Raw genomic sequence first — 21,200 nt, 5'->3', positions numbered from 1 at the left:
TATGCTGAATTATGTAGTCCTGCCTTTGGAGGGTCAGGTTTGAGTGCTTGGAAGAGTATATCTGTGGCCAATTATTGTGTAACTCTTTATCTTTTCCTTTGACCAGGATAGGTATTTAAGGAAATTTGATCTTGATTACATGTCCACAGCATGGCTAACCTCTTTGAATTAATCTTATTTGAGTTTTTTCCTATTATCATGGATACTGTAAATAAGAGCTCAAATAACAGGCTGCTTGAATTCCTGGCCAATATTGAACATCATTTCTCTCCCAACTGCTCTGATTTAAAGCTGCCAATTCTCCCTCCTGTATCTGATGACCATCTGCTGTCAGTAGAGTAGCACTATTTATCCTACCAGGATGATACGTAATAATAATTTCAAAGAGGTCTTCAGGCACTATTTTGGTAGAAGATACTTGCTCTAGCAAAGACAGACATCTTTATAACGACTAGCTGCATAACTCTCTGAATATTTAAAATAGGCATACTAATTATAGGTAAAATAGACATATTAATAATATCTGCTTTACATGATTATGATTTTGAGGATTTAATGGCATTTAAAGAGTTCATAATTTTTGCATTCTTTTTCAACAATTCAACTTTTTCTCTCACTTAAAGAGAAAAAATATATTTAAAATATATTACTTAAAATATATTTAGTTTAGTTTAAATAATTTGTGTTAGAATCAGAGAATGGAAGAAGGCCTTAAAATATTTTGTAAGTAATTTTGCTTTTTTCTGCAGAAAAGATTTAAAGCTATACTCATGCTGAATACATACATGCATTGATAAATTCATATTTACTTTAATGTTTTCAGTGTGAAAAAATTTTAAAGGGTATATTTTCTGCTTCAGAACACAATTTGAGTTTCTGAGGCTTTTGGCTTGTATAAGGAGTAATTATTGCCTGTCATTTTTAGGTAAATCATTTATTTAACAAATATTTATACCTACTAAGCACTGAACAACATAAACACTATCCTTTTTCACAGATTGTGCTAATATAGGAAACTGATAATTATCAAATAATAGCATATAAAAGCAAAATGATAAGTCATGTAAATTGTGGAGGGGAAGGTCAGTGTGCTAATAATTTGCATAAGTGAGAAGTAATCTAATTTGGAGTTGGAGGCCAGAAAAATGAGGTAGAGTGTTATGGAAAGGGTTAATCAGGAGAGGACTGAAAGATTACAGGTTACAGGCTTCTCTCCCTATTCCCATATACAGTCTTATGAAGCAATTCTACTGTGATGAAAATATAGCTACACATTATTTATTGTGCATTTATAGTTTTTGAAGCTAAAGTGTATGTGTGCTTTGGATGTATGAAGAAAGAAGCTAGAGTGGAAAGAGAAAGCTGTAACGTTGCCTAAAATTTAGAAACATCAGAGAATTTAGTAATACATAAGTTGTTGCTGTGCCTTGGCAAATGAAAGCATTATTTATCAACAGTGCAAGGATTAATTAGCAAATTTTTGTAAAATGTTTTGAATAGCCGATTGGTGCTAACATCATTATTTATAATATTCTTGCTAAAATTAACTTGAAACCTTGGGCTTTGTTCCCAACCGAGTTGCTAGAGAATCTAAAACTTTCTCACTGTCTCTACAAATGCACTGTTCTTGGCTGACAAGTCGCCTGTCATTTATAATTAATGCCAGAAAAGCAATAAAACAAAATGACAAGTTTTGTACCTGATATAACTTCTTTTCTGTCAGGTCTCTTCTCAAATCTTTCACTGCTCTTTATCTTCACGGGATGTACTTTCAACATTTTTTTTTAATGCTGTATTGCTTTTTTTAAGAAAAAAAATCTCTTAAGCCATTTGATTCTATTTCCCTGCATTGTGCTTTGGTATCATCCAACAACATTTTCTTAATTAAGAAATAATTAAATTCAGATTTCACTTACAAATACCCACTTCTTATCTCCTCTTGTACTTCACTCAAGCAGACAATCTGTTGGAACAGCTGCGTGAAACACAAAATGGTCTTTGTACTTAGAGGCTAAACTGTTTTAACTGCAATAGAAGTTGCACTACCACTGGCAATACCCACAAGGATATTTTGTTTCACGGCCTTATCTATTTTATATATCTTTGAGTAACAGGAGATCTCAGCATCCTTCTGCCAGGCCTCATTTCTATGTTGTCAGCATTTCTTGTAAGCTTTGGAAAATTAGCAAAAAAAAAAAAAAAAAAAAAAAAAACAGACCTAAATTTAAAATAACCAGGTGAGAATTTAAAATAAAGGGTATGGGAAAGATGCCTGAGAAATAGATGTATTTGCTGAAGGGGAAGCAGATGAAAGAAGGAAAGAAAGCAATGAAAAAGTAGATTGCTTAAAATCTATTAAAGATGATGCCAATCCCTTTATGCATTTTATGTCATTTTCATTTGTCAGTGGATATTCCACATCCTTCAAACATAAAAAAGACGCAAGTAGGACACTGTAATTCAGTACAATTCAAATCCTGATCTCTCATTTAGGTGAGCAGTGAATACATTGCAAAGAAAATGTAAACATCTACAAAGAAAATTAGTCACAGGTATTTAGGTTGTTTAAAATGAGATTTTTGAATTCTTGCAATGATACAATGTGTTGCAATTTGTATTTTAATTTTAGGAAGATCTTATGGAAGCTATTTCAAATAAGTAGACTTAGATAAAATATATATCAGTTATCCAGTGCTAGCAAGAAGAGAGACAGTAATTATATCAATAATTTTTGCTTTTCTTTGGGACTAACAAGACTCAAGCATACTGATTTTCCATTGATGCTTCTCTTTTTGTGTGTGTGAGAAGAGTGGAAATTAATATAGATAAATAAGTATTTTCCTTTTTAATAAATCACTGTCTTGTTGATCCTGTGGCTTATAAAAATCTATGACTAGACTAGCACTTGATACAATATCTTTATGAATTAAAGTTATATCTAAATTAAGTCTTTTTTTTTTTTTTTTTTGAGACAGAGCCTCAAGCTGTCCCCCTGGGTAGAGGGCCGTGGCATAGCTCACAGCAACCTCCAACTCCTGGGCTTAAGCGAGTCTTCTGCCTCCGCGTCCCAAGTTGCTGGGACCACAGGCGCCCGTCACAACGCCTGGATATTTTTTTTTCAGTTGCAACCATCGTTGTTTGGCAGCCCGGGGATTTGAACCTGCCACATTAGGTGTATGTGGCTGGCGCCTTAGCTACTTGAGCCACAGGCACTGAGCCTAAATTAAGTCTTTCAGCCAAGAAAACTATTATTACAATAGTGTTCAGAGAAGAAAGCTATGACTCGTCCTAAGGGCTTAAGGTTTATATTTTGGTTATCATTTCACTCTTCATATACCCCTTAATGCATTTTGTAGACAGTATTTGGTACATATTGAATATTTTTATTTGAAATCATGTATACCTCCAAATAGATTATTCTCTAAAATACATTTAATTGCTTCCTTTTTTCCACATATACTATGTATTCCCACCTAGTCTGTAAGTATTTTAATCTCAGCATTCATACAATTTCTAACTTTTGCATCACCTTCAATACTGTATTAGAAGTTGAATGTGTCTAGCAAATATTATTGCCTGACTATAGTTATATGTGAAAATTTTGAACAATTTATTGATTATGATTATTGAGTTTATTAACATGATATTGTCAGAGGAGATAAAGAGTATCTAAAGATCACATCAATGTCATTTTGATGCATGAAATATAAATATTTTGACACAACTGTTGCAACTGTTTTGAGGTCATTTAGACATAGAGGAAATTCTTGCTTTTTGAAAAAAATAATGAGGATTCTAATTGACAGAGTAAAAACACTATTTAGAAATAAGTTAAATAATAAGAAAACATTCTAAGTTTTAAATATTCTTAGCTATTAGCATTATATGGAGGGATCTGTGCTTTTTTTTCTTTTTTGAAAATTAAGTTATGCCTATCATAGCAATATCTCAGCAGAGTGCCAAACTTGGGCAGTGAACATCAATCTGAATTCTGCTATGTAGCCAGTTGGATCTGTTCAGGGGTTACTCACTACCAAGTGTCATAGGCCCTTTTGAGTTATATCTCTCAAGGCATAATTTCTCAAGCCATAATTCTTCTGCCAGAGCTCCAGATGGAAGTCCATTTAATCACAATGTATCTTATAATTATCACAACTGACACTTTGACATTCCATTTTGGCCTAGAAGATTGACCCAGCTGTACAGTATATTATCTTTTCAGCATCTCTTTTCTAATTTCTGTGACATGGAAAAATAGCATCTCCAGATTCTTTATCTCACTGTGTGCTTGACAAATAATATTCTAACATCTGCAGTCTTGCTGTAAAAAGCAGGTACATGGATGACAGCAGGTTCAATCAAACCAGCTACCTATTACTCTCGACTGGATGCTTAAATTCTAGAACAATTTTAATGAGAGAGAATGGGCACAGATCGAGAGACTTAGAGGTTGAAGCTCTGCCCCCAACTCAAGGAACATGGAAAGCCAAGTTTAATCATTATCTGAACAGTGCATGTAGTATGCTCATTACCGATACGACATTTATTGGACCAAGAGTCTGCCGTCTACAACATCACTTATCAGGTAAAGTAGTAAAGACATTTAGCCACATTGAACTATAGAGTAAATTAATCACAGTTTTATTCACTTTTAAAAGAAAATGATAATTTGTTTAATATACTCCTCTATAGCCATGAGATACTCACTGAAACTTTCCTTTAAAGAGAGAGCCCTCAGTCAGATATTGTGAAAAGTTTGAGATATTACTGTGCTTGTACACTAACAAATTAACCTGCCACAGTGCATAGGTGCTGGCAGAGGACATGAGCTATCTGGATCAGAGAGACAAAGGAATTTATAACCTAAGGAAGGTAAAGCAAATAACATGTTCATGCTCTCATCAGTTCCTCTTCCCCACCGCCATGTTCCGAGGAGGTGATATGGAGCAAACCAGATGGGTACTATGTAAACATCCTCAGAAAAGATTATTCTGGGGCAAAAATAGTCACAAGATAGGTGGGAATGTCATGAAAATTTGTCCCCAAATACTACCCTCTACTAATTTTTTTTTTTACTGTAAATGAGATTTCAAAATTGGTTCTTACATAGTACCAATATAGTAAACTATCTCTGTGTTTTCTTTGATCACTTAAACTACTTTTTACTTTCTTCCCTGAATTTATTTTTCCCTTTTATTTGTTACTTATTTATCTATTTCCTTTTTCTTTTATATATTTTTCCCTTTTATTTATTTATTTATTTATTTCCTTTTTTCTTCCTTCTTTTTCTTTTAATTCTCTTCCCCTGCCTCCTTCTTTCCTCTATGGGTGCATGTGTGATATTAATGTTTATATATTTTAATTACACCATTTTGGATAAAAGGCAAGTTTGTATTCAATGTAATAATGGAAATATGGATCAGATAACAAACATATAGACCCAATATCTATTGGTAGATATGGATATAGATAAAGATACATAGTATATCATAAAATGCTGTTTCAAGTGTTATTATCTGTGTGTTGCTGGAAAGGTTACAGATATTTGACTTTCATTTTCTTATCTAAATTCCAAGATTAACTAGGAAATCTTTTTGTTTCTTTCAGCTCTAGCTATTTGAGAGTTATTTATTTCTTCTGTTTTTGTTAAACAGAGAAGTCGAGTACCTTGTTAAATAAGATATTTTAATGAGGGATAGATATTTCACCAGTTTTCGTACAATTTGAAGAAACTGTATATCTGAAGAAAATAGAATTACTTTAGTATGTTTAACCTAAGCACTAGGAGAAAATAAAATATGATTTCCACTAAATTTTTTTGTTTATCTTTCTCACTTATGTTTGCTTTCTCTTGTCCATTGCTCTTTCTCAAATTCCTTTAATTTTACTTGTCACATTTAAGAATTGTTTGGTTTGTTACAGTAAATAATTCTGGCTTTCACTGAAATGAATAGCAAAGAGAAAAAGCTGGGAATTTTTTACACTTTTCTTCTTATTTCCCACTTTCTTGTTGTTTCTCTATATTTATGAACTCTTAGTACTGTAAAATAAAATTTTGAGAAAAATAAATTGATGCTCCAAAATTAGAAAAAAAATAAAACCTAGAAAAATGCCAATAAGGCAATAAGTCAGGCTTCCTCAAACTATGGCCCACAGGCCACATGCAGCCTGCCCAGGACATTTATCTGGACTGCCAGGTGTTTTTGCCACCACTGCCTGTCCTGCTTAGCCGCTACCTGTCCTCGTAAACTATAGTCCAGCCCTCCAATGGTCTGAGGGACAGTGAACTTGACCCCCTGTTTAAAAAGTTTGAGGACCCCTGCAATAAGTAGAAGAAAATTATCTACATAAAATGAGATAAAAAGTATTTTATTTTATTTCCTACCTTAATATATAGATGTGAGCAAGTCCTTAAATTTATCAGTTTAACAAAAGAGTTGGCTGGACAAAGACAGATTTAGAAAAGGAAATAGGACACTTTAAAATTGTCATTATTTGTAGTTTAATTTTGACCCTGGATGGAAAGATATTTAAAGCTGGCCAGTATGTTCAGAAAGTAGAGGTGACAGCAATTTCAGATTATCAGTATAAGAATTCTTTTTAAATTTCAGAATTTTAGGGGGTATACATGATTTGTTCACATACTTTATTTTTGTACAGATTGAGTCAAAGTTAGAAGTGTGCCCTTCACCCAGATAGTATGCACTGTCCCCAATAGGTGTGAATTCATACATCCCTTCTTAAGGCCTTCCCTCCGCCTTAGTTTTTCACTGACATTTACTTCCATACGTGCCCTTAAGTGTTGATTGACTAATTCTCATTTGCTATGGAGTACATGAATTTCTTTCTCTGTTCTTGTGATGTTTCGCTTAGAAGAATGGTTTCCAGTTGCATTCAGGTTGTCACAAAAGATATTAGTTTGACATTTTTTTAAATGGGTGAATATGTGGGAATTCTTAAATCTGATTTCGCAAAAACCCAGGCTTTTCCCAGACCAATGTTTACACCTACAGTGCATCTTACAAGGGTACTTGTGAAATTTCCCAGGTGTAGAATATGAACGTCTTAACACAATAACTAAGAAAATGCTATGAAGGTTATGTTAACCAGTTTAATGAAAATATTTTAAACTGTATATAAAACCAGCACATTGTACCCCATGACTGCATTAATGTACACAGCTATGATTTATAAAAAATAAATAAATAAAATAAAAAAGTGAAAATAGTAATCCTTTCACTCTGAAATATTTCATGCAGAAAAAAATATCTTTAATTATTAGGTCAGTTCTTAAAATCTATATGAGTATGTACAGATCTTTTTCAGATGATTTCATATTCTTTATCTGAAAAGAATCCTTAGATTTAAGAAATGAGTTACAGGCATGTATTCATGTCCGTTTATAATCATATCATGTTTTTTCTACATACTTACCCTATGTTTGAGATGTTCTTGCTTCTTATCTTTATTCAAAACGGAAACATCCATAGAGTCAATTTCCTCCCCAAGTCATAACTTAGAAATCCTACATTTCACAGAGAATCCTTACATTAGAGGTCTGACCTTCACTGTGTAGTGTAGTATACAGATGAAGAGTAATGTTACAGATTGTGGTAACATAGTACTGCCCTGTACCAAACATAAATATACTTAGAATCACATTTTTAATTTGTCAAGATCTTTATATCATTTCTTCTATTAGATTATAAATGCAGTTGGTCAGAGATACTCTGTAGGTTTTAGTACATCAGAATTAGTTTCTAATTTAAGTATTTTTATATTCTATCTGATATGTTATTCAACATAAATTAATTTTTTAAAAAATAGAGTTTATTTATCTTCCAAATTCTCTTATTTTTACTTAAGTATAATTTATTAAAAGATCATTAAACTTTGGGAACCCTGACATCATTTCTGCCTTGCATGTAGTATGATAATATTTATTTCACCCAAAGACCAAATTCCCAGTGATATACATGAGTTAATTCAGAAGCATCTGCCTCCTTTTAGATAACAAGCCTCTTTTATTTCTCAGTATTATGAAAGTGTTGACTGGTCAAATGATATTATTTCTTATTTCTTCTATCAACTTAAATAGACATGTTCTTCTTCAAATAGCTTTTTCTCTTTCCACTTCATCCTAACTTATAATATTGGAATATTTCATGAGAAATCTTTCAACTAATTTGAATAAAAAATAAATAATTTAGTAGGGCTTGGTGATTTGTCTAGAAATTATTGAAAATGTTAACAGATACGCCTTATGGAAAAATGATATCATTTTTACTTTAATTATGCAAACTATAATCTTTTTTTAAAAAGAGAGCAAAAGCAATCAATGTCACCTGCTTCTGTGTACCCTCAATGAATCCCCAACAATAAAAACAAACAAACAAACAAACAGAAAACAGCTATAAAGTTTCGCTGAGACAAAGTGGTATAAATCACTTCTGGAAATACACAATTGTATTGCTTTTACTTATAGAACAATTTTCTAAATGTATCAGCGCATGTTCCGAATCTGATTTGGTGCTAAGAGATGTGGGTTCTGTCTGCACTGCTGCTCCCCAAGCTCTCAAAAGTGAATCCTGTGTTGTATGATGAATAATGCACTTTTAGGAAGGCAAAATCTATAAGAATTTTATACTTAATTTTTTTCTAATTTTAATTTAGTTTAGTTTCATCCTCATTCAACATAGTCCATGATTCTGTAACAAATGAGAAACCAGGAGTAAAAAAATAAGATCAAAAAATGAATCAGTATACGTTAACAAAAAACCCCACAAGCTATGAAAAACTGAATATCCTATGTAGCACTTTTACTTTTCAGAGTCCCAATGTGAAATATATTTTTATTTCTTTGTTAAAAACAATTATGATTAAAACAGTAACAAATATGTTTTTAAACTAAAAAAGTACACTGAAGTAATAAAAAATGAAATGTCCTTTATTCAAGACATCTCCTGTTTCATGAGTATTTTATTGAACTCATGCTGAAAGGCTGATGAGCGAAACGTACCCCATTTAACCATCTGCATCAAATTCCTTCCATTAGTGATTTCTGAGTATATGTCATGCTGGTCAGAATGTGCCAAGTTTATGTTCCTAGTCATCAAACCAACCAGACAGAGGTGAAATATTCTTTAAAATGGGAACCTGACTTTAAATTGTGGTTTTGAATACAAATGGCTGCTCATTCTACTTTCCTTTGGACTAAATTCGACCCTTTCCGATGATCCCCGCTAATTATTCCCCTTCCCTGGAGAGGTTGCAGTGCGCTTTTCCTTGGTGTTCACAGCTGAGAGATGTGTGTTCTGTCTGAACTGCTGCTCCCCGTGACAGCCAGCAGCTCATCAGCCAAGCGCCAGGGCCTGGGTATTGAATAACGAAGAAGGGAAGGCGAACGCACTCGTGGGATACTTGACAGAAACTGAAGCAGTCATAGAGCCCTGTTGACAGACGCATCTTTTCCCAGACCCACCTGTTTTTGTGGTAGAACTGGGAAGTTTTCCAAAATATCTTTCAAGAAACGAGGTGTTAAAACTATCTCACTGAGCAGGGATCTTCAGTTTGAAATGTTGCCACCAGCCCAATCAAAATTGGCTCCTAATACAAATGGCTATGACATACAAAATGAGGGAGTAATGTAAAGAGAGATGCCATTTAGGTCTGAGTAAATCAGGTCACTGTTGTAGTTTCCAAAAATCTATTTATGGACAACAACCATTCAACTATAAACAAGTTCTTTGAGCATTCTTTCCAGGTTGAAGAACTATGTATGCAGAAATAATAACCCAATATAGCTTGAAACCCAAAATAAACTTGTAGTTAATCATATATAAAATATTATGAAATATGAATGCGTGCACTAAGTTTTCACACTTTTGGATGCTGTTCCAAGTGGTGGATAAAGTTGATCTTAACTGATTGGTATCGGTCCCCTGGCCTAATGAGGAATTTCATGAATTGACTTCATAATCTACTACCTCCAATAACCCTGCCAGTGCCAACTATTTGGCAGCTTCTCCCAACACTTTGTAGTTGGGATACAATGGTCCAATTTACACCTGCCATAACTTATGTTCTTAGACTGGCTGTATCTCTTCAGAAACTGGAGAGAAAGTCATTAAATTTATGAAAATATATGATTTAGACTTATAGTTAGATACTGCTAACAATTCTTTTATATCATTGGTAAATATGCTATATTTTTTTTTATCAAACAGCATAAAATAGATTTGTCAAAAAAGGACCAGAATAATTTAGGTGATTGCTAAAATCACAAGCACAGGTCACACCTGAACTGACCAAATTTGCATTTCTGGGTATTGGAGACCTTATGTTTGAATAATGCCTTGGGTTAAAGTATGAGAGTAAATGGAGATTCAGTGCAATAGTGGAGATTCAAATGAGGTTATTTGACTAAGTTTAGATTTTTGCGTCCTAATTGGAATAAAGAACATTGCATTAGCTACCATAGAATTTCTCTCCTGTATCAGAGCAGAACTGATGGAGAAGATTTCTTTACAAGGTAGAGGTAAATTGATCTACTCTTTGAGAATAGATAGAGAAAGATTAAACATAGTAAGAAAAGGAGGTGATTAAAATTCAGATTACATATTGCCTGTGCTGGAAATATTCCATTTCTGCAGTTTAAAACTGCTGCTGATAGAACACTCACGGGGGCTCTTGAAAAGGCTCCCTGAGAACTTGTGCAAAACTGCAAGAAATACTTTTCATTTCTCAAGCAATTTTAGACATTCTCTGGAAGGCACATATACGCCTATCATTGAGCTATTGCATTTCCTGTATTAGAATATGAAATGGGTGCAGCTATTACCATATTCTGACTGCCTGAACCTGTAAAGTGAGGCTATGCAAATGAGCAGCAGGCACTGGGTTATTCCAGGTGAAAAGTTTCCATTTCTATATGCAAAAAAGTTCTCTAATTATCAGTTTTATATTCAAACTGAAATGCATATAAATACATTTTACACTAATGGCATTTAGATTAATATTTCACTCAAGAAAAATCAACTGAGTGGATATTTCACAACTTGAGCATTCCTGAGAGTGAAACAAACACTCAAATCAACATCTTTCTCTCCAAGACCACCTACCATTCAGTGTGATGCCACAGTGAGAATCAAGATGCTGTGATTCAAGGTCAGAGCAGAGACCAACAACTCTCTTGGAAACGGCATCTTGGGATGGCTAAGGAAACTTGCTTGGCTCTCTTGCGTGAGCATATGTGGAAGTGCAAGGGAATTAAGTTTCCACAAGCAAAGCCTGAGTGAGAGGGAATAGGAGTCATATACTTGCATCTTTTATGACTGGTACAGACAATTTTGAGGTTTGCTCTAAGTCTCCTTTGAAGGGCCGAATGGCACAGAACACATTGCCCTCAGTAAGCAGCACTTTAACACATTTCTGTGTGGGTTTTCCCTACTTACATCTTTCCTTCATCATACTCCCTCATTCTTTATTTCTGAAACTACTTCCCTGAAATAAACTATCTTTAATTACATTCTTTATATCATCCAACTAAATACCTATTATCCTTTCTAACTTTACTTTTAGCACCTATATCTTGGAAGTTTTTAGTTTATATATTTTTCTCTTTATTACCTCTCAAAAATTAATAATAAATATTGTTTAAATACAAACATAACTTATTAGAGGTAGAAATAATTGGATGAAAATTTCATTCATCATATTATGTTGAGCAAATGCTGGAACAAAGAAAGGTGCACAAAATAAATCTATTATGATTTTCTAATACATCCGATTTGTTTAATGACTGCGTCTGTTTTGATTTAATGTCTTAGAATATAAACAATAAGAGTGTACAGGGAACATACACTTTGTTTTCTATAATACCAGTCTAACTCTTCTTAAGATATTTGACATAGAGTGATGTCAAAGTTTCAGATGCAGAATGATGGAGGAATTTGTCTGTGCATATTAACTTTAATGCCTTGCTATCTATCATGGAACCACATAAACCTTTTTGTGTTTTATAAATGCTGCAACACGGTTTCTGCCACACTGAAAGCCCTTTGCAATGGCAAAGTCTCACTTTGCATTCCCAGCCTGCTGAATGGTTTTCAGGCATGCTTATTCTTGTTCCAGTGACGTTTATCTCAGTACATCAATAAATGATCATCTGAGCCCACGCTAAGAACATAGTGTTAATAGGTGGTTGGGTGGATTACGTAAGATAAATCCATTTCCACATTCTTGACTGCCTCTATCTTTGTATTTTTTATCTACATTGTCAAAGAAGAAAATTTCAATGTTTGCGGTTTATAGTTCCAATTGGCTTTTATTAGCAATTCCTAAACTGGGTAGCACAGAGTCTAGAACAGAAGATCTGTGAACATGGTGGAATAGTCAATTATTATAGGGAGGCTTTTTCAGGAACAAGAAAACAGCACAGTACAAAAAGCAGACTTGTTAACTCCAGATTACTTCAGGGTATCTTCCTTGTGTGAGTTAAAGCAGAGAGGACTTCCTTATATACTGACTTGGTCCCTTTTGATAGGTTGCTGTGAATTTCCTGTTTACTAGAAAACCGACCTGTTTTGAAATTCAGTTTGATTACATGGAATCCAGCAGTAACTCCAAGTAACTCCATTCTGGTTGAGTCCACCCAACCTAACACAGGTTCTCAGCCCAAAACAATGGCCTCCTACAAATTTTATTTAACATTTTATAGTGAAATTTTAAATGTGCAACATTATTTCTTATATGTCATAAAGACTTCATGCTTAATTCAACATACTGAGCAATAAACAAATATATAATAAAATAAAATGAAACTACCCAGAGCTGATTGAATTTACACATTGGCTTTGGGTTGAATTTAAATGATGGCTTTGGAAAGTTTGGTAAATGTACCTATTTGGATAAATTTAGCCTGAATCAAAATGCAATCCTCCCCTTTTTTTTCTTGTCTTCAGAATTTATTCATAGGTATATATTTGTCTGATTGTTGTAAAATCTAATTTTTCTGGTGTATGTCTTTTTTCTCCAAATTTTAATGTACTAATTGGGCTCCTGTGTCATGTAAACAATTATCTCTAGTTATGAGGGTTAGTAAAGGTGTTGGAAGGGGAAGTGAAAAGTGGCTTCCCAAGCAGAGTAACTGGATTGTCATGACAGAGTCTTTAAGCAAAGGGGAGTCAGGGTCATCAGCCAGGGGAAGAAGTGCTGCTTTGCTGAGAATCAGGAAGGTTTAGGGCTTAGGAGACTCAATGTGTTTATCACTCCCATATCCCTCACGACAAGCCAGAGGGCCCGCTCCTCTCATTAATGCCTTTTCTTTCATAAATGATATTTGGGGAGGCTGTGAATCCAAATCATGCTCAAATTTTTTTTTGTTTTAAATGGAGAATTTTCAAGTGTACTTTGACCATCTCAGTTATTAAATTTCAGTTGAGATTCTTTACACTAATAAAAAAATAATAATTCCATCTTCTGTGAGAGTTCCTTCAGCCAATGTGCTGGATGTTAAGCTCATAATTTTCAATTTTGACACATTTCCAGACACAATTCATAATCCTTATATTCTTTATGCTAATCATACAATTCTCAAAGTCTTTCCTTTTATGGGCACATCTTTCCAGATAAACTGGGAAACCCTGTTATTCACTGTTGTAGCACTTCACTGCATGGGCTGATAACTGTCTAATTCTATCACTGTATCTACCATCCAGGGCTCATGGATGCAGCCGGACGTGCTAAAGAAGTCCAGATTCTCATTTTCCCTAGGGTTTCTCATCAGAAGCTGCTGTAAGTACCAATTCCTAAATCAGTAAGAGATTTTACCCAGGAAAAGAAAAACTAGGTGGACCAAGGAGACTCTTTGAAAAAACTATGCTAAACCACAATATATGGATTTTTTTCTTTCATAAAAATTTTACTGCAACAACCTTTTGATGTGAGAAATGCAATTTCTTTAGAAAATCAAGTTCCTACTTATATTATTCAGGACTGAGATCCAGAAGTTACACCATGGTTACTCCTGCTACATTCAAGAATTTAGAAAATTATCTTATCATCCATTACAAAAAATGAATTCACCCATGCTGCCTTTCCAAATTATAGTCTTGAACAAATGATTCTGATTGGTGGAACCTAGGGGACATGCCTATAATCTAGTCTTTGGAAGCCTGGAAGAGTACATTGTAATTTCACTTTAAAGTTAAAGGGCTGGGCCATGCCTATGGCTCAAAGGAGTAGGATGCTGGCCCCATATACCGGAGGTGGAGGGTTCAAACCTGACCCTAGCCAAAAATACCAAAAAATAAAATAAAATAGAAAATAAAGTTAAAGGGCTTATATAGTGGGCCCAATAACGGGCCCTAAAAGTTATTCACATTCTAATTTCTGGAATCTGTGACTGGGTCATCTTGCATCACAAATTGGCTTTACAGTTATATGTCAGAGGGGGCAGCAGAGAGAGAAAAGCAGAGACACACACCATAAGCCACTGTCTTTAGATATAGACAAAGGGATCATGTCCCAGAACACATGTGGTCTCTGCAACCTAGAAAAGGCAAACTCCTTTTAGATTTCTGAACACCAGAACAGTAACTGAATACATTTGTGTTGCTTTAAGTTGCTACATTTGTGGTAATGTGTCACAGCAAAGAGCCTTCAATATACTCCCCTTGGAAAGGTATGCACCAAGGCCAGGACCTAGTCTACTCTTCAAAGCACTTTTTATGGGATGAGTTTGCAAACATAATTGTCAGGCCTTGTATGAGGACAACACTATGGCCATCTCAGAAAAAGAGTTCCAAAATTTCTTAGAAGTTCACTATTTTTAACTCAGAAAGCAACGAAACTCAAATAAAACAATAAATGAAAATCTCAATACCAACATATCTAATGAAAATTCAATAAAATCATTGTTTTTAATTCAATTTTCCATGTAAAGGTATAATAATTTGTACATGAAGTTGAGTTTAAATATTTCTAATATTCTCCTTATCTAATTTTTTGTTCTGATAGCCACAAAATACTAAAGTAATATGATTCTAAAGGGAGGGATTCAGAGAGCTGTTATCCATCCATGGAGATTAGTGTGTTACCAGAGTTCCCTGAAGTCTCTAAATCAGCATCTTTTCAAGAAATCTGGCTACCACTTGAAAAGCATTTTCTGAGCACATATCAGATGATTCAGAAAAAAATTTGACATATGTATGAATTATAACAACTTAGCCAATGATTGTCTAATTTATCTGCATTTGTATTCATTTTTTAGACAGTGATTAGGTTTTTGCTTTTGATATTTTGCTGCTATATTTTTATATGCTTCATTTTAGCATTTTAACAATTACAATGACATCCACCAATACATGATTATATTACTATTCTTTTACTTTTTGAAATTTTTTTCCATTTGTCATTCAGGGTATGTTATCTTTGGGTTTCTTATGCCCTCTCTGAATAGGTCTTAGTCAAAAGCTTCTCTTGAGTGAAATGGTATGTACAAAACACAGTGAGATTTCTCTGCTAACTTTGACCTTTTACATTTCATATAGAAAGACTTGGCACATGGTAATATCAATATAAAGTCACACGTGGTTTTCTGTCTGATTGTTGCTACTACTGATTCAAATTCAAGTGCATTTCCTTATAGTCAAAGCCTTTAGAATATAAACTACAGGATACCATGTGCTTATTCTTTGCAGCTTTGTAAAGTGTGAATCAGATTATGATTTTATTAGTCCATCATTGTCATGCTCAAAGTCCTCCTGTGACTTTTCTTTTCTTTTTTGTTTAGAGACAGAGTCTCATTTTGTTGCCCTAGGTAAAGTGCCGTAGCATCACAGGTCACAGAAACCTCCAACTCCTGGGCTTAATTGATTCTCTTGCCTCAGCCTCTCGAGTAGCTGGGACTATAGGCACCCACCTCAATGCCCAGCTATTTTTTTATTGCAGTTTGGCTGGCACCCTACTCACTAAGCCACAGGCGCCACCCTCCCATTTCTTTTCTTCTAGAAAGTCTACCCTTGCCAGTGGCTTATGAAGTTTGTGGTGTCATGAAACTATGTGCCTCTTGCCCTTACCTCACCACTTACCACTATTCTGTCCTTTTCTCTCTGGACTTCTAGTTTACAAAAATATGCAAATCACCTTTCCACCAGAAGGCTGTTGACCTCTTCCACAAAGCCTCTCCTTCTGTATGTTTACAAGGCTTTGCTAATTTCTTGGGCCACTGTTGTAATGGGCCATCTTCCCAGTAAGTGTCGTGACCCCAGCAAGCTCCTCCTATCATATTTTACTTCCACGTTCTGCTTGCTTCCCTTATTCATAATACTGTTCACGGTTTGCTGTAATATTAAATATCCATTTGTATTTGTATTCTCTTTCTCTCCTGTATTTATAGAATGCAGCACAGTGCCCAACACAAAAAGGACATTCAGGAATTCTATTAATTCATTCAAGAATTCTTTATTCTTAATAAAGAAAAAAAAATTATTGGTTAGCACCTGGCACACTGTGTGTCATTAAAAACATTTACAAAATGTTCAAGGCACTAAATTTGCACTTTTCTATATCTGGGAAGTGTTCACACAGCTTTCCATTACCCCTCCTACTTTATTTGAAAGAAGGGTGGCATCTTATACTTAAAATCATCTTATTCAATGCTTACCAATACTTATCCCAGGTTGGTCCTTCTTATTGAATGGAGATATGCTTAATGAGCAACATCCAGGAAAAATCCTCATTCACCTTTGCCCAGCTCCCACTAAATGAAATTATGCTGTTTATTATTTCACAATAATTTTATGTCTGGTTCATTTTATTCTGCACTGTCTTTCCTGAAGGTCAGACTGGTCTTTTTTTTTTTTTTAATGTTCTCAATCCCTGATATCGATACTTCTAAGAGTGCGGCTCCATTTTAATATCAGCTCATGTGAATATCAAATGAGTGTGCATAAGCTTCTCCCACAGCAGAGTTTTGACATTAAGAAAATTAAAATATGCCCTAATCATAGAATGTTTTAACTGTTGTCTGACATTTTAAAGGATTTTCTCATGAATTTCAGAATAGATTATACTCCTGTCTGGCTTCTTGGTTATAAAAAATAATCTTCTAAGTGATTTAAACTTTATTTCTAATTTACAATAGAAAAAATATGAGAGAAAGAGGGAAAGGGAGAGAGAGAAGAGAGAGACAGAAGTTTACTCATAGAAACCTGCATGACAAAAAGCTTTCTTTGTTCATCTTTTTGTCTCACAAGAAACTGAGGAATTTTTTTTATTATAACATCATATATAACTTGTTATTACAATTACATTAAGAGTCCTGCAGGGATATAATAGACTTATTTTAACAGGCATCTACTTATCTCTTCGCAAAAATCTCCAAGGATAAGAAACTCCTAAGTTTTTTATACCTCTGTGTGGGGAGAAACATTTAATTATCCTTAGGGCTTTTTTTCAAATGTTGGGGGGGAGTTTCACATTTTAAACATTTCTCTCTGACTGAGAGAAACTGAGGCTCTTACTTGGCTGTGCCCCTGTGGCAGTTTTGCATCCATGAGTCATGTTTGCTATATAAAAGCACTAATGTTTATTCTTCTGATGGGCATTTTTCATGTTCTAACGAGAGCCAGAGGTTCTCTATTTATTTGCTTATGATGTATGTTTTCTTTTATTTGACCCATGGGGTCAGAATAACTTTTGCATAGGTTTTAGAGTTATTTGTTTTTAATCTCGATTTTCAAGCTCATATACTATATTCTCAAAGTTCTAAACTGCTAGAAGTTTCCAGACTGCCACGTGGCTACTCCTCTCTACCTTTTCCCACACAGCAGTCAATTCCTTTGAAATATTTGATAAATATTTATTGAAGAGTCATTATGGTACTAAACACTGTTTCTGAAACTCCACATGCACAAGTAATGAAAACAGGAAATAATAATTCCTACTTTTCTGTTGCTTAAAGTCGTGGGGACAGGATACGTGGAAACAATAATGAATGCGTGGGTCCCATGCTTTATTCCTAAGCACTCAATGCTATGGGAAAATCAAGTAGAACATGGGGAAAGGGAACAATGGTGGGAGTTTTCTGACATACTGAAGAAAATGAGGAAGAAGTCGTTTGAAAAAAGCAGATAGAACATCAAGTCCAGATGCCACAAAGAGTGTTTTACCTGCCCTTGTTGCCTTCAACCAAGGTTGAACCGTATTTCTCTCTGCAATTTCCTTTCTGCCTATAATCCACCTCAACTTGGCTAATTGCTGCTCATCAGTAAGATTCTGCTCCCTCTCAACTCCTTGGCGAACTGAAATACTCTTTAATATCAACACGTACACACACACTCACAGAAATCTGGGTCAGGTACTCGTATTCTATGGTCTTTCCTCGTAATAGCATGTGTTCATTTTTGACAGAATGTGATTTCCTGTAATATTCTGATTTATTTCATTTCTGTAAAAAATAGTCTCCTGTAAGTCAGGAGTTCTTTTTTATATAACTGTATTTCCATCACCACAAATAGTTAAAAAAGAACAAAGATCAAATTAATGTTTGCATTAGGCATTAAATATCCTAATCAGAAACTATATGAGGACAAAATAACCATTTGACAACTGTCAGTTAAAGTATTTATCTTGTCTTCAAGAAACCACACTAGCTTGGATAAATCATTTTTATTTTTTTATTTAAATGAATTAATGAAATACTATAATACATTAGGCTACCCCTCTCTATGTATTTTACATATCAGTCATGTTGTCAACTTACTTGTTTTTGCCTTTTCATGTCACTTATACAAATGTTGCATTTGCTAGAAATTTTACAAACTGCTCAAGCATTTCAACTTTATTTCTCATGCAGAACATACAGGACAATGAATGTATTTTATATAATTCAACAATAGAACAAATAAACAATGAAATAAATGTGGAAAATATTTTAATAACATGAAAAAATATGTTTTATTTTTAAATAAATACATATAAATTAACATTTTAATTATCTTTTGGATAAAATTACATATATATGGCCAGGTATGGTGGCTCATGCTTATAATCCCAGAACTCTGGGAGGCCAAGGTGAGTGGATTGTCTGAGCTCAGGAGTTTGACATCAGCCTGAGCAAGAGCAAGACCCCATCTCTACTAAAAATAGAAAAACTAGCCAGGCATTGTGGCAGGGGCCTGCAGTCTCAGCTTCCTGTGAGGATGAAGCAAGAGGATGACTGCCGCTCAAGGGTTTGAGGTTGCTGTGAGCTATCACGCCATTGCACTCTACCAAGGGCAACGGAGAGAGACTGTTTCAAAACAAACAAAAAACCTGCAAGTATATTTTCTGTGATTATGATGAGAGTAGGAGAGGCACATAAACAGATACACACACTTATCCATAGGCTTGTGTGCCTCTGAGCACATTATGCCTATCACAAGTGTGTTATGAGCGTTCATATGGAAATGCGCATTAGAAAGCTTTCTCTTTAATATTTTTTCTGTCAGGTTATAAAGAAACCCTAAAAAAATCGCCAATTTATTTTTTAACCATATGTTTATTATATTTTATTTTCTATCTCCTATTTCTTCCCCACCTTCTTTGGGCCACGATCTGAATTTCCCTAAAGTAAAGACTTTTCATCTGGATTAAATTGGAATTTTCTTTTTATATAACAAACACCCAAAATCCAAATGACTGAAGCCTTATTTCACAAAGTATACTTGTACTATTTTTAATGGATGGTTATGTACATAAATATTTGCATATAAATTCTTACAATATATATGTATGTGACCTCATATTAGTCCTCACTGGGTTTTCTATGAAAAATGTGAATAATTTCAGCTTCTTTTTTAGAGAGTTGAGTACTTCAAGTGAGAAAATTCTTATAAAGCACTGAAAACAGCATTTGAAAAATGCTATTCAGTAAATGTTAATGGCCAAATTTAACTGCTAAATTGTTATGTTATGTGGTAAATTTCAGACATATTTCTAGTATTTGAAGTGAAAGATATACTCTGTCTTAACTGGAATTAAAATGTAAGTACTTTGCATACATTTTAGGTACATGATAAGAGTTATATTAAACTTTATGCTTAGTCCAAAACAAATAGAATCTATAAGCCTGAATTTACATATCATGGTGGTTTTCACTGAGCATTCTGGTTGTTACATATATGAACATCAGTAGTAACATTAAGAATAGTCTTTCTTAGAATATATCAAACTTTTAATATTACAGAAGTAATTTATTTTCCAATTAACACACTTTTTCATTTTGACTAAGCCAAAATCCTTTCTGGATCTAATTTTCTTCCTATCCCATCACTATTCATGTTTCTTGTCATGGCTATAATAAGTTAAAAAAAATGATGGTACTGTGTTGGCTGGTCTCCCTTTATATCCATTATTATGACCTTAAAATAGTTCCCAGTGCCATCAACCAACATTATCCATCCCTGGTTCCTTCACTCCTCCACCTTTAAGATGACTATTTCATAATTTCTCCTCTTTCTCCAACTCGTCACATCCCTTACTTCAACTTGAGTCTCACTTAATGACCTTTCTTCTCATTTTATTGAACATAGTAATTAAACAGGGATTTTTATAACTAGCCAGCATATCTCTCCAGTTACCTTGGTTTGTAACCATACATCCTACCTGCTCCCTTTGGACAAGCAATCCATACTCTAGTTCAGAGCAATTCCTGTGTTTGTGAAGTTGATTACAATTTTTCTTGCTAATTTAAGGACATCATTCCAGTAATTCTCCCTAATTATTTTTACCTCTAAATTCATTTAGCCTAGAGATTCATTAACATAGAAATATGCTGTTTATTCCCACCTTAAACAAATTGTTCGGCTCATTTCCTTCTCCAGTTAATGCCATAATTTTCTTCACCCCTTGGAGGAAAAAGATTGGAAAGAAGTTGTCTTTATTCACTATTTCCAGTTTCTCTCGTTAAATCTTCTCTATTAAATCTTCTTCTTTTTTTTTTTTTTTTGAGACAGAGCCTCAAGCTTTCCCCCTGGGTAGAGTGCCATAGCATCACAGCTCACAGCAACCTCTAACTCCTGGGCTCAAGCGAGTCTCCTGCCTCAGTCTCCCAAGTAGCTGGGACCACAGGTGCCCACCACAATGCCCGGCTATTTTTTGGTTGCAGCCATCATTGTTGTTTTGGCTGGGCTTAGGCTGGTTTCGAACCAGCCACC

Source organism: Otolemur garnettii, unplaced genomic scaffold (genome assembly GCF_000181295.1).
Source record: "Otolemur garnettii isolate 467f Iridium unplaced genomic scaffold, OtoGar3 scaffold00009, whole genome shotgun sequence".
In the NCBI taxonomy this organism is placed as follows: Eukaryota; Metazoa; Chordata; class Mammalia; order Primates; family Galagidae; genus Otolemur; species Otolemur garnettii.
Note: the sequence above shows the minus strand (reverse complement) of the source record.